General features: G+C 35.7%; 1 protein-coding gene across 5 annotated transcripts in view; it reads left to right on the top strand.

Annotated features, from left to right (window-relative positions):
• Positions 1-2,549: 2,549 nt before the first annotated feature.
• Positions 2,550-17,319, top strand: part of CBLN2 (cerebellin 2 precursor) — a 102,164-nt gene continuing 87,394 nt past the window's right edge. For 3 of the 5 annotated variants that reach the window (XM_055368002.1, XM_004059539.4, XM_019013735.3), the window contains exon 1: positions 2,550-2,693. The gene's annotated coding sequence lies outside the window, so the exon portion shown is untranslated. Of the gene's footprint in view, positions 2,721-17,319 lie in introns of all 5 variants that reach the window. The other 2 variants (XM_055368000.1, XM_055367999.1) reach the window with 1 other exon arrangement.

Below are 17,319 nucleotides of genomic sequence, written 5' to 3'. Positions count from 1 at the left end.
CAATCTTTGTTTTTCTTGACAGCTCTGCATTATCTAACGCTCCTAATGGCTTTCTTCTTGAATGCCCTCCTCCCAGGAATTTTACTTTCACTTTGTGCTGGACCTTATCTCTTTTTCCTGAATCAAATGCCCCTTTTTGTTTTTCTAAATTGTCTCTTTTCCCCTTTGCTTCCTCACTCATTTAGGTTTATGTCAATTTTCATCTTATTTCCTCTTTCCTCTCAAGATAGTTTTTCTCAATATCTCATCCAGTCTTATATCTATCTCATTAATATAATTTGTCCTTTTGTTGTATTAGCACTTTTTTTGGGTGCAGCTTTCCAGATTAGATTGCAAAGTCCATCATCCTTTTAACGTGCACATGCATAAAACTCAAATGTGTCATCTTTCCTGATTTAAAAAAGGAGAAGAAAAAAGCTGTTTGACCACATACAAATATTAAAATGTCTATGGTTCAATAATATCATAAGCAAATGAGAAATTAACATAAAATATTTTTATTAAAAATGACCAGGAAAAGAATTCATTCCTAAGAAGTTTTATAAACTTTTTTTTTTCTTCGTTTTTGAGATGGAGTCTTGCTCTGTTGCCCAGGCTGGAGTGCAGTGGCATGATCTTGGCTCACTGTAATCTCCACCTCCTGGGTTCAAGCAATTCTCTGCCTCAGCCTCCCGAATACCTGGGATTACAGGCACCTGCCACCATACCCAGCTATTTTTTAATTTTTTTTTTTTAGTAGAGATGGGGTTTCACCATCTGGCCAGGCTGGTCTTGAACTCCTGACCTTGTGATCCACCCAACTCGGCCTCCCAAAGTGCTGGGATTACAGGTGTGAGCCACCGTGCCCGGCCTTGTAAACATATTTTTTAACCAACAACCCAGTAAAAAGAATGGACATGAGCTTACAATTTATACAAGAAAACTATAAATGGCATTAAATGAATAAAAATTATCAATATTCATTTTCATTAGTAAAAGGTGCATAATTTAAATGTAATAAAAATATTTACTCCAAATAAGCAAGTATGAATAAGATAATACTTAATGTGATCAAAAATGCAAAAGAACACTATTATTTAACATATATCAAAATTAGTGTAATTTTTTTCCTAAAGAAAATAATTATCAAGAGACTTAAAAACACTGATAATTATTGACTCAGTTTTTCTATTTCTGGGTTTGTGTGGTTAAGTATAATCACATATATGCACCAAGACATAGACACAATCATTCCTACCTCAATAATAATACATCAGTGTGAACCATCCCTCAGAAAACATTTACCATGATCTTACCATAAATGCTAAGAGATCAAGTCTCACCTGCCTGAACTGAGGTTGACAATTACATCATCTGTATGATACTCATATCTTAGCATTGGTCCTATTAATTCCACAAGAGGCATAAACCTGGACATTCCAGGGAGATGTATGGTAACCCAACTAGTCCAAAGCCCTAAATTATGTGTGTGTTTGTACTGATTTGGGTGGATCCTCTACCTCTATCCTAGTCCATGAGGTAGCTGACCTTGAACAAAGACACTGCATGATCATGACAGACATAGCTAAAAGTGTCTAGATTGTCTAAAAATAAAGAAACAACAATGAAGGTATGTAAATGCCTGATTATTCCAGACTATTTTGTTTCGATGCCATGATTTTGAAATATCAAGTTTCGTGTAGAGTCAGTAAGAGTCTATTCAGTGGGTTTCCATCCTGTATGATTAGAATAAAGCCTGACTAGCAACGTCTTACTTGTTAATAGTCTTCAGCATACTTCATCCTGAATACGCCATGCTTGTCTCCTACCCATCTGAAGACATACGTTGTTATACACACACATACACACACGAACGACATAAACTAAAGATTACAAAAGCACTCATTTGGGCCCAAGGTAGTATTTTTCTAATTAAAACCACTCCACCTTAAGAAAAAAAATTGCAAATTCATGATTTGCATATCAGGATTCATTCCTGAAAGCTTTAATTGCTCAAACCTAATTTGTTGAGTACCCATTTCTGCAAAAAAAAAAAAAAAAAAAGGGAGCTGTGCCTGAAACTGAACCTTCAAAATAAGATGAGGTCTCTGGAAATTCTTGCAGTCTGATCTGAGAGCTTGACCTTTCTCTAAGTGGTCTGATAATGTGGTGTCAACGCACAGGAGACTCGATCTAGCCAGGAAGCATCCATCAGACAGTCTCATGTTGGGAAAAGTTGTCCGTTCTCTCTCAAATGCTCAAAATACTACTGGATTTTGTTTCTGGCTCACAATACTGCTTGCTTTTGGGTAGTGTAATATCCCATTGCCAAATATTACACTGGCAACTCTACTGATAGCAGTGGATGTGACTTTGACAGAGAAACTGCCCAGGATGTTCTGTTGTAGCATGGGGAGCTATAAGGCATATGTCATTTGAAAAAAAGCACTGCTTGAACAACATATTTCATAACTGTTTTTCCCTTGGCAAGTCTAAAATAGATATGTGGGAAATAGCAGATGAATCACGGGCAGCTTGAAATTTAGTCATAAGCATAAATGTTCTAAGAGTGTACAACAGGACTTTGCGTCCGTCAGTGAGGATAACAAGTCTGTCATTGGATAGATCCTAAGTGAAATTAGATATAAAAGAGAAATGAATTGAATTTACTGGACAACATTCTTCAGATCTGCTGGGACATATTTTCATTTTCTGTGAGTACTGGAATGGATTGGGACAAGGTACGTGTTAAAACTTTAGGCTAGACAGAACGTGAGTATTTTATCCTAGCAAAGGTCAGCTCCCAAAGACTGTGGAATGAACAACAAGGAGATGTGATAAATAATTAAGGACTAAATGTAATGCAAAGTATTTACTTCTGCTTTCTTAATAATAAGTATTCCTTTGGAACTTACTGGAAGCCACAGGCTGTTTTGCAAACCAATTATTTCAGTGGGCGTTTCATTTTCTTACATGTACGATACATTATGCAGGTAGAAACAGCAGGGCCCTCACTCTAAACCTGCGATTTCCACAACCCCTCCAAGCTTTCCTACCACAGTCTTGGGATGCTCACTTCCTTGGTGTTCACATTCTGCTCCGTCGTATCCTTCAAGTCTCGTCTCAGCGGCTGGCTCCTCATCAGAGCTCCGCTGTCTTCTTCAGCGCCTGCCAGTGACTCTGCCTCCTTGCCCCGTTGATTGTTTCCATTATTCATACCACATACTACTCTTGGAAATTATCTTATTTATGGCTTTGGTTTCTGCTTACTGCTTTTCTCCCCTATTTCTCTCAGGGAATGAAAGATCCAGGAGAGGTGGGATGGGGGTTCCCCTGTCAATCTCTGGGTAATCGTGGTGCCTGTCAATGGTAGACACTTAATACATGTATTTTGATTTCACTGAATGAAGTCTTTACTTATCAGGTACCAATTCCCGTCCAGGGGAAAACAGCACATAACTCGGGCGCTCACAGAGCCACAGTGATTGTGTTGACAAGAAAAGTCTTCCTGTCACGGTAGCTGTTCATTCACATGTGACATGGAGCACGCTGCTGTCGCTTTCTATTCACGCCAGCCTCTGTGCCCAGAAAAACCACCAGCTGCTGGGGTGTCAGGGCTGTGGCTCTGCTCAGAAAATGTAATCAGAGTCTTAGAGGCTTGCATTTGCTGTCACCAAGTTGACTGCTTAACAATCTGATTCTTTGCAATTCATTCTTCAGGGATTGGTAGCTGGTAACCAGTTCATACCGTGTAGATACGTAGGAGGGCCATTTTTTTTTGCTTGTTCTGTGGCACAATCGCCCAACTTTGAGCTGTCTGCAAGTATTTAAACTCATCAAAAATGATTTTTGTCTTTAATAAAATAGAAACATATGTGGAAAATACAATACAATTGTTTCTCAGAGTTGCTAAGTTTCAAAATTCATATAAGAGGAAAATAAAATTCCCCTTGCTTTCCATTCCCTACCTCATTGCTGCTTCAGCTGTTTTCTCATTGCAACTGGGGTTTTATTGCAGTTTTGTTTTTAATAAACAGTGATTATGATCATGATTACTTGCCTAAATGGGATAAACATTTAAGATTTTTTTGTCATGTGTATTGAGCTTCTGCATGACTGAAGCTCATGAAACTGAAGTTTAAATGTGAAAATCCAAGGCCAATTTTGTTGTCAATAGTAAGAATGACAAGAGCTATAAAACTTCAAGTCATGAATTTTTCATACCAGGGTGTTACAAATGTATCTTTACTCCTTACAACAACCATGCCAAGTGGAAACAATTTTCATTCTACATGTGAGAAACCCAGACTCATGGTAGGACTGTGCCATGGAATTTCTTCTAAATGTTTTATTGTATATAGTTTCTCAATCTAAACATAAAGCCAGAGTTGGGTGTTATCTATGGCTTTTGAAGGGAATGAGAAGATAAGCCACCTAAAAATTTTACATGTACCACGGGGAACGGGAGACTTCTAGGGGAGGGTCATTGCCATGTGCATATCCACATATCATGGATGCTTAGAAAGTATTTGTGCCCAGCTGGTGAAATGACCCAAATTTGATAAAGATACAACCATCCCTCACCCTGGATGCTTTTCATGCAGGGAAAGGTGCCCAAACCACTCTGCCATAAAGAACAGAATCATCTGTTTGGCACTTAATCATTAATTTCATTTATCATTTTATTGGCTATGTTACATTAACTTACCGTGTTGTGACTTGCTAAATGATCAGTTGTGCTTGTTGTATAAGGTGTACTGAGTGAAGAAATAGATGCTTGCTTATGTAAAAATAAAATTAAACAAAAATGTGAGGTCATTTTCAAGACCTACGTAACTAGTATTTGAATATTTTCAGTGAAGTGTTATTTAGATAATGTTCCATTTTATAAAGAAAATTAAATTTGAATTTGGATAATGTAAATGTCCAAAGATTAACACTATAAATATCACTGGGTATTTTTGACATAGATCATTTATTTGGAAATTTCTAAAATGAAGAAAAGGGTGATTTTTCTTTTTCACTGTGAACATCAAACTTTAAAAATAAATAACATATTTGATTCAGGGTAAATTGATGTATCTCCTTCTATATTTATACCTTAAAAGAATTTGCAGGTAGGCAGATGTTGCATTCCTTTATAGAAACATTTATACTGTCTTTTATTTTTGCTTCCCCATTGATGTGCATGAAGATAATTACATATGATCCCTGACACTTTATTTACCAATATGATGGAATTAAGTATGGTTTGATAATTTGTTTCTTTTAAATAATAACCTAGTGGATTCATTTTTTCAGTAAGGTATTTCCATCAAACCTAGTTGGACTTTTAAAGATAAATATCTGAATCTTTCTTGAATTTTGAATAATTTTGTTGTTTTTGAACTCTCTAAATATTTTACTTGATTTTAAAATAATATTTATTTTCCTAAAAAATGATGTTTTTCTTAAAAGGTTAATGTTTTTTCTAAAAATGTCTGCTCCACAGTCTTTTATAAAACATTGTTATAAATCGGTTGACCTAAGGAAATAAGATAAAATACAAATATGGAAAAGAAAGCCATAATGTGCTGAAGTCGTAGATTTACAACTTTACTTTGAAAGGCATTCTTCATAGCACTTAACACCCCCTAACATTCATTCTTGTGCTTGTTAACTCTAGCCTCCATCCTATAGAATATAAGAAAATAAAAACAAATTTTTGTGTGTTTTGTTCCATTTTGCATTCATCACTTTGAACAATTAGAACATTTCAGATGCTCAGTACATTGTCGAAAAAAATATTTGTTGACCAAAGTTAGAGACCTTGCTTTTCAAATACTAACAGTGAATAAACTGCATTAGGGAGGTTGAAACTGATTTTATTTTGAGACTGAAATTAATGCTACTTGAGTCCAGTACTCAAGTAGCTTATTTAACTAATTTAATATTAATTGAGCTCAATTGAGTGTTTAACAATTTTCCAAGTGGGAACTCTGTGCAGAAAAATATGAGTAAAGGCATTGCTCAGACAACCCATGCCCTCAGGAAAGCACTAACACTAACAAATATAAGCCATGGAAGAAATGGGGGAAAAGGAAGGAAACATGTCTTTGGTCAATTTGATCAAAGAAGAATGGGTTCATCTAGAAAACAAAAACTGCGTGGTTCATTTTGCCTGTTTGACTGCATTGGATTTTCCAAATCTCCAAAAGTAAACATGCTTGCAGAAGAGAAGTGTTAAAGAAGAGTGTTTTTCTGGACAACTTGTCACTCTTCTTACACTTCGGGACTTGCAAAATCTGTATGAATAAGCTGTAAAATTTTATTTGAGCATAACTAAAGATTATTACTTTGTAGAAATATCTCCTGGCCATAGGAGGCCACTGTGGCTGCAATTATAAATCCCTGACACCAGCCTGCCATGCAGAATAGTGTAACTAATTTTTAATATTAATACCACTTGTCTAACACTTGGCATGTTATATTATAGAATACTTATCTGCATGTCCATCACATCCTTTGTATTGTAATTCCCTCAGGCCTTATGTGTTCCTACATTCCCAGGAAAGATACACTTTATATTATAATTTTAATAATTTTTAGGGTCTTATCCAATTTATCTAGGCCAACTCAGTATCATATGTATCACATAGATTATTTTATAAGGAATAAACAATATTTAATTGAATTAAATTATATCATTGGCCATAATAGAAAGGTTAGTAAATAGATTGAAAAAGAAAGAAGAAATACTAAATCTCCTTTAACATATTTGGGTAGATTCATAGGCTCCTACAGTAATATCTTTCTACAAACTTACTGTTTACGGAACTTCTTAAAAACCCTTGTATATTCTGGAATGATGAACTTAAGGCATGTGTAAAATCAGTTCTAAAATCACAAAGGGATACATTTTGTTTATGTCTAAACCTTTATTGTGCATACCATATAAACATTTCCTTCTTTCAGATTATTAAATTATTGGTTATTGTTTTAAAAATGAATTTTTAATTTTTTATTTAACATAACTTAAAGAGAAGTTTGTATACTGCAATAAAAGAAAATTTCTCTAAAACAGGATTCATGAGTAATTTAGTTTGTCCCCTGTGTGATTGCTCTTTAAGAGTTTTATTTGTATTTTTGAGCAATCTGGATTATTTATTTTACTCTTATCAAGATTCATAAACAGTAGAATTGTTGACTGATTTGATTGCTTTTACAATATTTATTAATCTATAATTTTATGAGAAATGAATTTCGAAGTAAAGAAGAGGTGAGATGCATGTTTATAAAATTCAATTTGCAGTTTAAATCCACTTAATTAAAATGTTTAAGTACACAAGTTTAGATTATTTGGAAGTGTTCTGTGAAAGCTGAATCAACAAAACAGAGGATAAGGCATATTTAAGATTGTTATCTTTACACAATAACTGTTCTGATTACTTTTCATTAGTTTATTACAGCAGAATGTTTAGAAATTATTTCAGTTGTGTATTCAGGAGAATACCTTTCTACCTATGCATGCTCTTCTTTGCTCTATGAGTTCTCCTGCTGCTCCAGCTATTATAGATACAGTAATAAGCTGGTGATGTTTTAAGCTAGCTACTATCCTGTTACTACTGTGTTTTTGTATTCAACTAAAACGGAGCATTTCTTATAAGTAACAAATGTAGCCGTGTGTTGGGAAAGTGGTGAGTAACACAGGGCTCTGGTCCTAGGAATAGTCATAGCACAGTGGAGGAGAGATCCTATAAACGTAGACATGCAACACAATGTGTTAAAAACAACATTAAAGGTATGCCCACAATGTTTGAACAACACAGATGCTGAATGAAGTAAGTCTGCTTTGCAAAATTTGAGCAACTCTGTAAAATAGGTTGATTTCAGTAGATGGAGAGAAAAATTCTAAGGAGAGAAAAGGTGATAATGAAATAAGTAACAATCGCCGTTGATTTTTTGAATACTTAGTACATACCCGACTTTTTATACTATTACTCGAAATTAGGTAATGAAACAATCGAAGCGACTTTCTCATTTAACAAACAAGGAAATGGAGCTATAGTTACACTAAGTGAATTTGTTTAAAATCACATTGCATTCGTTTGTTCATTTATTCATTAATTTATTCAAAATTTATGTCAAGCACTGTACTAATTACCAGGGATGTGGGACCTGCCTGCAAGGAGCTTCCTATCCTGTAGATCCAGCTACAAAACAGCAGAACCAGCTCTTTGGGGGTTCTCTGGATACCAGTCAGTGCTCTTGATCTGCATGGGCAAAGAGAGTTTGAAGTAACCTAGTGGTCACAAGTGTGACTGAATCTGAATACCAGTCTATAAATAATAGTGCCTAGAGGGTAACATTTGAAAGAGATATCTGAGCTAAGTTTATTTCTATCATGTTAAGGAGTTTGGACTTCACCTGGTAATCTGATACTGTAAAAAATCTAAAGCAGGTGTGTGACATTATCAGATAGAGTCCTAAGAAGACAGTCATGGCCACATTGTAAAAGAGTGATTAAATGGAGGAGAGCTGGGAGACAAAGTTCACAGCATGAAGGCAGAAAATGAAAACATAATCACAGATGATTAAGTTATTTATAAAGCATATACATACACCCATCAGTGGAGTCTGAGGTATTTAACTTGTTCTATGTTTGGAATGAAAGCTTGCTTGATTTATTTTTGACTTCAATTAAAAAATACTTTTAAATCACTAAATTTTTCCTGGGGCAGTCTTATATATTGAAAACAAACAAACAAGGTAAAACATTACCTTATCAAAAAACAGAGACCTCATTTAAAATTTTGAATCTCTCCTTTATAATTTGTATGAATGATGTTAAACCAGTTACCCTTCAGGGCTTCTCATATTGATTAATTACACACACCTTATGTATATAAATATTGAAAATGCTTAACAAAGAGTAAGTAAATTATGATTGTTTTTGATCATTACTATTTTTCAACTATGAAAAATACTAATATAACTCTTGATTGTTTTCATTTATGATATTAACTAAAAAATAGTTTCTAACTTAGAAATGGATTGAGGTAAGAGGATAAGAAAAAAGCAAATAGCCTAAAGTGGAGATAAGTCTAATTTTAATTCAAAAAGGCATATTTTAGTACATCAAAATCGTCGATCAGATGATGATATTAAATTTCCTGTAAATTACATAAGTCAATATTTGTAAGCTACTGATTCAGACTTCATCCCTGCTACATTGTGTAGTGCCTAAATTTGAACTGTATTTCCTGAGTGTTTGAACTGTATTTCCTGAGTGTATTTCAGATGAATTTTTGCAGCTCTACTGCTAGTGAGGTGTTTTGAGAAAATTTGGTGTAAGGCAGGAGTGTCAAGCTTTATGAGGGTTGGGTTTTGGCAAACAAAGGTCCTGAGATTCTAATTCCGTGACTTCTATCCCCAGATTTGCCCAAGTCAGTTGAGATGTGACACTGTTATTTTCCATTCCCTGATTCCTTTAGAAATACTGATGTGTGGGAGATAAAGAGTCACCCCACGTTTTCCAAGCACCCAATTCCAGAAAGTGCTTTGTGGATTTGGAACAGATTTTAAAATGAATAATTTTATAAGTTGAGATTAAGCAAAATAGGGAAAGGTTTTTTTTAATACACACTAGCCTTTTCCATTTAATAACTATAGAGCACCTATAGAATCAGGCTTCAGTGTTATAATTTGCAACCCCAAGAAAGTCAAATTGGGACCGTATAATTTGAACCAACAGTAGGGATCAAAACAAAATGAAACAAGCTTTCCCTCTTGTCTTCTTTCCAGAGCTTAACTGCCATAAATAGCACCTGAGTTGATATATTCCCATAAGAAGGCCAGTATAGATTGCTTTAGAACGTTCCCGTTGCTAGGCAACAAAAATGCCCATTAAAAAAAGAATGGAGCAGTCTCTTTACTAAAAAAGTTTGCGAAGCATCTAATCTCCTTGTTAGTATGTTTGTGTCGCTGAGGTCCTCCACAGCAAAGTGTATTCCACCCATTTTCTTAGAGAGAGAGAGACAAGCATCCTATTATTAGACAGGTAACAATTTTTCTTCGTTACCGTAAAGATTTTATTTTAAGGCAGAAACAATTTAATAACGGCTCTTACACTTCTGTGCTTGAGAATTCAATAAGGCCTATTTTCACACAGCAGGCATATATGGCTTGTATTAATTTCAGAATAAGAATGGATCCATTATTATGTGTTTGAGTAAAGTAGGGGAAAAAATTGTAGTGCAAGAATGTTGGTGTCCTTCAGTTCCACAGGAAGGAAACCAGCAAATAATTCAACAGATATTACAATGATTGCAGAGGAAGAAAGAGTTAGTACCTATGAAAGGACATTGGACTACAAATCAAGAGGTTTCATGTTATAATCATATCTGTCAACAGGCTAAGTGTCCTTGTATAAGTCAGTTAAACAGCTTGGATCTCAATTTTCTTGTCTAAATACAGAAAGCCTCTCTCTCTCTCTCTCTCTCTCTGCATGTGTGTGTGTGTGGGGGGGGGGTTGTGAGTGTTGTGCAGGGTGTGTGTGTGTGTGTGTGTGTGTGTGTGTGTGTGTGTTGGAGCAGTAGATATGACCAATGTAATCATCTCTTCTTTCCATAGTTATTCATTGACAGTTTACTTCATCAGTGTGCTAGAGAGATTAAACAAATCCCTAAATTCAGGAAGTCCGCTGTGTAATGAAAGAGATAGACAAGTGACATATCAAAAGACAATTATAATGCTAAAAGTAAGGACAGGACTAATCACAATATTTCACTTGGGTTTTCATGCATGAATCCTTTCTATGACCCACTTAAGCTTCCTGTCCACCTTTATACCCGTAGTGCTGCTATCTAGACATCGAATGATAATTCATTTTGTGGTATAAAAAGTGATACCATGCTGGTGTATAGTCTTCCAGGGGATTGACAGTTTTATAGGTACAAAATCTTAAGCGTATGAAGCCATGGTAATAAAATTCATACATTTTCAGCTAGTGTAGTCAGATACTTCTACTATATCTAAAATTATATAATGTAAGATTTTGTTTTCCCTTTTTAAGCAATAACAATTTAGCTGCTAATTTTATAACTTCCACTTTGGTATCTTTTGGTTAAGAGACAAGTTGGCTGGTTCAAATGGATTTCCAGTATCTCTGGAATATGAAAAATATAAATATAAAAATTGTGGTATTAGAAATATTTAGAGATCCTTGGAATTGTTTATTTGAAATATTAAGAATAATGAAAACATCTATACAATATTTTTTACATTGTCTTTTCTGTTCTTTAAATAAAGTTACCATCCAGCATTTATGTAATCCTAAGGAAAAAGAAGTCAAGTTACTAGAGAAATATTGCCATCTAGGCTTTCCGAGAGTCCAAACATTATATTTGCAAATAATAAGATGTTTTGAGGGGCCTTCAACTTAAAAGAATTAGCAATAAATTCAGTCAATATAAATAATGAATTCAAAATTAAAGTTAGATTTCTTCTTTTTGCCCTACCCAGCATCTCTGAAATGTTTTCATAAAAGAATTGTAATCTGTCTTCTTCTTCTTTCTACCTAGAAGTCACTAGGACATTGCTTTTTATTTTTATTTTTTTTAATTAATTAACTGCCTTTTTTTCATCTTCTTTGTTTTCTTTATCTTAATTCCTTTACTCTTATAAAGGATACTAATACTATATATAAGTTTGGGAGTTTTAGTTTCTAGGACATGCTTTTTAATTTTTGATTGTGTTTGTGTGCTTCTTCAATGTTCTCTCTGGTTTTATAAAGCAAACCAAGCACAACAATTATCTTGCACTTCAAATTCTGCTACGTTGTTAGTATAGTTGAAACACTTAAGCACTTTTTTTAATTAATCAATAACAAAAATGGATTTCATTATTCTTAAAAGAAGACCAGTGGACTCTTTAAATTTCTACCTGTAAATATAGCAGATGGTTGGGAAGTCCTCGCTTCTTTGTCTGGGACTGGAACAGCTTAGTTTAGTAAGGTAAATGGGGTCTTTTTTTTGGTCTACAAGGCATATTTAATAGGGTCAAGGTCATAGATTCCATTCCACTTCAATCAGCTTTGCCCCTTTTCATTTCCATGGGCTGAATTTCTAAGTACAGATATCCATCCAACAAATAAATCTATGCACAGGCCAAAGGGGAAATAATGAGAATATGGAGATGGATCCATAAAAACTTGTCACAACTTAAGAAAAACAGAAACAGCTTATAAGCCAGCAGCTAGGAAATGATTGAATAGTGACAAACTGGCTGATTCCTAATGCCAAGAGGATATTTGAAGATGATGCCTAAGTGCCTTCAGAAATCAAACATTTGTCCATAAATGTAGAAGACTGTAGGGGACAACGAAATGTGTGAAACAGTTCCCCCTTCAATGAAGGACTGTTGTCTGAGATGACTCAAGTGCTGTTGACATGTCCCTTTGGCTCTCAGCCCTTTCAGAGACTGCCTCACCCCTTTCTCTTGCGGGAGCAGCCCAAATCCATTACCTGATTACTGTGAGGTGGGAAGGAGTATAAAGGCTGGGCCATCTCCGTCCAATGCTGGACAATTCAGACAGGCCAGTCTAGCCCTTGAGCTCCCTGAGGGGTCAGCTGGGGCTGTGATTGGTCCTGAATGACAGCTCAGCTTCTCCCTCTGTCAATTTTTTTGTCCTTCCCATCCTTCCCACACATATGGATCCCAAGAGCCCTCCTTAATAAACATCCTATGTACTAAACTCCAGTGCAGAGCCTGCCTCCTGGAAAACCTGACTGTTGCAAATAGTTTTTCAGTTTCTATTTAATGTCAGAACTGGCTCCATAATTTGCAAGTTCCAGTGCAAAATGAACACACAGGGGATCTCTTAAAAAATTGTAAGACTCTAGATGGTGACGCAGAACATTAAACCAAGTATGGAGTCTTCTACAGGCAGGACCAATGTGATGAGACTGATTGCATGCCCACCAAGGCAGCCCTGTTGAGGTAGAAATCACTGTTGTCATCAAGAATTCAGAGACTACATAATCATATTTCTGATGATTTACTGCAGGAGATAATACAAAGACATAAGAAAATGCAAAGAATGGGACAGTTTTAGAGCTATGCAAATAAATTCCTGGTAATAAAATTTGGCCATAGGCATTTTATTAAACACATTGACAAGAAACATAATTTTTTAAATTACTGCGTGAAATAGAACAACAATATCTGAAGCTATAAATATAAGAAATAGAACAACTTTTATTTAAAATTTTGAACTTTTAACACTTGTAGCACAAAAGACAGTGAAATTACTTAAAATTTTAGAAAGGCTCTGATCTTATGTGAGCTAATGTCATGATTACTAATATGTGCAATCACCATTCAAAAGGTTTTAGGATCGTGCTTGCGCATATTTTGATCAATCCCTCTTATTCTCTTGTTATAAACACAGTGTCCTCAAAGTATCTGCCCCTCGGCCTCATGGCCCAGATGATTGTTACAAATAATTACTGGGATTTGGTGCAGCACAACCAACTATGGCGATCAAGATGCCAGTATTCAAAGCAGTAGACAGTATTCAAAGCAAGCAGAGCTCCTCATTCGAAGAGTATTTGAGCAACGCATAGTCCTATTAGGGCCTGCCATGCAGCAACATCTTCTTACATAAATTATTATTATTATATTACTAACAAAAATAGCAATGCAATTATGAAGCCCTCATACAGATATAAAATGTTTTCTGACACATTTCCTTTTTAAAGAAACTCCTCGAATAACATATGTTCTGTACTGTGTGCTATGCTACATTTGCTGAAGAAAAGCAAACAGTCAAAATAGCATCCCGAATATATTTATTTATCCATTCTGCTATTGATTGCCATTTGGGTAAATTTTAGTTTGTGTCTATTAGTGATGCAGTGCATATTTCTCCACTTGAATATTCAATGGATATGCAATAGATACTCATTTTTTTAATATTCTGTGTTTTTACACGTGGAATATCACACAACAGTAAAAATAAATCAACTCCAACTGCCTGACACAATATGGATGTCTCACAAAAATAACGTTGAGTGGGAAAGCCAACATGAAAGAGTACACACTGCATGTGTCCATTTATATAAAGTTCAAACACGGGCAAACAAACCTGCAGCATTAGAAGCCAAAATATTGAAATGAGGTGAAAAATCCTTGGGTTCAGTTTGGATCACTCGAAAAGAGAGGCTGAGCAGAAGGTTGGATGAAAGCCACAATTCAGTTTCAAGACTTTCTGCCTGAGCTAGTGGTCATCAAATCAGAGAGTCACCATTTGTTGTTTTGTCTTCCTTTTGGCTCCTTCTGGGTCATGAACTGGACTTCTTTTTTATTGTTGTTTTTCTTTTTTTGAGGCAGAGTCTCACTCTGTCGCCAAGGTTGGAGTGCAGTGGTGCAATCTCGGCTCACTGCTACCTCTGTCTCCTGGGTTCAAGCAATTCTCCTACCTCAGCCTCCCGAGTAGAAGGGATTACAGGCACCCGCCACCACACCCAGCTAATTTTTGCATTTTTAGTAGAGACGGGGTTTTACCATGTTGGCCAGCCTGGTCTCGAACTCCTGACCTCAGGTGATCTACCCGCCTCAACTTCCCAAAGTGGACTTCTTTTTTACACATCAAGGATTGGTGACTATTTTTCAGGTGAGTGTATGGCTAAGGGAATACTTTTCATTGATGTCACCAAAAGAACTCCAAACTAACCTGTCTGTTATTTGAAATTCTACTAATACCAATATTGTAAAGAGTTGGATTTTTTACGACATTGTCCCTACTGATTAAAAAAAATACTCCCAGGGAAAGTAATAAATTACAACTTCTTCTTTAAGACAGAGATCATTTCTTATTCTTCTTTGTAAACCCAGTACCTTGTACCAATTTTTGACAAAAAAATAAAAATGAAAAATGTTTGCTGAACAGGAGATAACCCTTCAGTCATTTCACGCTGCCATTAATGAATCCCAGATTCTTTCCTCAGGGATATTTTTTGTTATGGAGACGTTGCTCTCACTGGACCACAAGGCTGGGGAGTGACGGTCAGCTGGGAAGCTGTGATAAATGACTGGAAATGGACACTGAAAATATGAAAACAAATTGTGCTTTCTGCACAACTTTGCCAAGGAGTAGCCTCAATCACAACACATCCAAAATAGTATAAGAACATCTTCAGCATTTGGTCTAACAGACAAGAGTATATGTGTGTGTGTGTGTATATATATATATATAGAGAGAGAGAGAGAGAGAGAGAGTCATATATATATATAGTCATATATATATATACTCTTCAGCATTTGGTCTAACAGACAAGAGTGTATATATATATATATAGTAATACTATATATAATAATACTATAATAATATAATCCTATAATAATAATAGAGTAATACTGTATATTTGTATATATAGTATTACTCTCAGACTCATTTACTTATACGTTCATTCATGTAACAAATAGTTGCTATGGTGTGTTATGCATTGTGTTGGTGCAACTGATACAAGAATGAACTGAAAAAACATCATGGTTGACCCACTCCTAGAACTTAAAATCTAGGGATAGGGATAAAATTTTACAAATCACACCAATAACATAAAACTACAAGAGTGGTAAACATTAAGAAGGAACAAGGAGGGTCCCAATTTAGAGAAATGGGGAGGAGGAGGGGGAGAAAGGCTTGATTGTTTGTCCTCCTGAGCATCCACAGCCAGAGTTACTCTCAGAGTTAACTGGACAGAGACATGAAACTTAGCATGAAATACACAAAGTAGTTATGGCTCAGCCGGCGGTTGTTTTTCAGATTCTCAATGTGCCTCTCACCTCTCTGACATTCAGACTCCTGGCTGTTATTTTCCAGAAGATTTTGAGGTAAGCTCTCTATATGAGTTAGAAAATATGCTTCCCAAATCACCATATCCCTAACAAAGGGTGGTAAAAACCTATCTGATGATAAGACTTTATGGAGAGAGGCTCACTAAAGCACCTTCACTTACTTGTAATAATTCTAAAGTTGAGAAAACAATTTTGTTTTTTTCTTTACTTTTCCTAAATTTTTTACTTTTTCTAAAGCTGCTTCCAATTATCATTTGCCCCATACATTGGTATAACAGGATTTAATACCAGCCTATTTTAGTATTTGACAATTTTTAAAAACTTTTTATTAAAGTCTTCTTCTCCCCATATTTAAATAGTATGTAAAGTAAAAAGAAACTGCAAGGTGGATTGCGCACTAATTGTCAGACCAATTATTCAATACACACACACATAATTATGTAATGAAAACATAAGCTATCTCAGCAAAATTAAGCATTTTTAATTATTGTATGATGTACCAAAGACAGGAATGAAAAAGATAATTAAGATGATAGGTTTTTGATTTTCTTTTTGAGACAGTCTCACTCTGTCGCCCAGGATGGAGTGCAGTGGCACAATCTTGACTCACTGCAAACTCTGCCTCCTGGGTTCAAGTAATTATTGTGCCTCAGCCTCCTGAGTAGCTGGGATTATGGGCATGTGCCACCACACCTAGATAATTTTTGTATTTTTAGTGGAGATGGGGTTTTACCATGTTGGCAAAGCTGGTCTTGAACTCCCTACCTCAAGTGATCCGCCCGCCTCGGCTTCCCAAAGTGCTGGCATTACAGGAAGATAGTTTTAGTTAGGGTAATTGCAATAGTAAGTGAAACATCTCAAAGAAGAGGGAAAAAACATGAGGTTTTACAAAGGAAAGGTGTTAAGAGGGAGGGTGGAGATGGGTCTGGAGTATGCAAGGGCAGGATGGTCCTTTGTGGTTAGCCATTTTCCTAAATTAAAAAAAAAAAAAAGAGGGGGTTGGATTTCTTAACCCTCATTGATCTCTGAAAGTGCTGAACTCAGACAAATTCAGAGTTGTCAGTCCTCCTATGTGTCCACTGTGAGTCAGTGAGCAATATTGAGCATGTCATAGACTTTCTGAATGAGATGAAGAGAGTTTAAGAAATAATCATTGAAAGGCTCTTGTTGAGGATATTTCTAAAAAATTCAACTGGTTTGCAGAAACCTCTCGTGAAGGTCCCAGGTGACTTTAACTCCCAGAGATCAAGTTATTTACATAAAGGAGGGATTCCTGAAATAAAAAGCAGAAATATTTTTAAGGGCTATACTAAAGATCCAGGAGTTGAACTCCGAGAGCGATCAGTCCGGTGAATTCTAGAAGATTGGTGTAAGCAAATCCCTTGTCATGCCGCAGCACTTCTTGAGTTTCTTGAAGCTCTCAGGCTGGGATGCTGATGCCCTTGGTAATGTTGTTCACAATCCGAGTCCCCTCTCATATGAGGGCATGCATGTCCTGAGCAT

Source organism: Gorilla gorilla, chromosome 17, assembly GCF_029281585.2.
Source record: "Gorilla gorilla gorilla isolate KB3781 chromosome 17, NHGRI_mGorGor1-v2.1_pri, whole genome shotgun sequence".
Taxonomy (NCBI): domain Eukaryota; kingdom Metazoa; phylum Chordata; class Mammalia; order Primates; family Hominidae; genus Gorilla; species Gorilla gorilla.
This window is presented reverse-complemented; position numbering and strand designations above follow the sequence as displayed.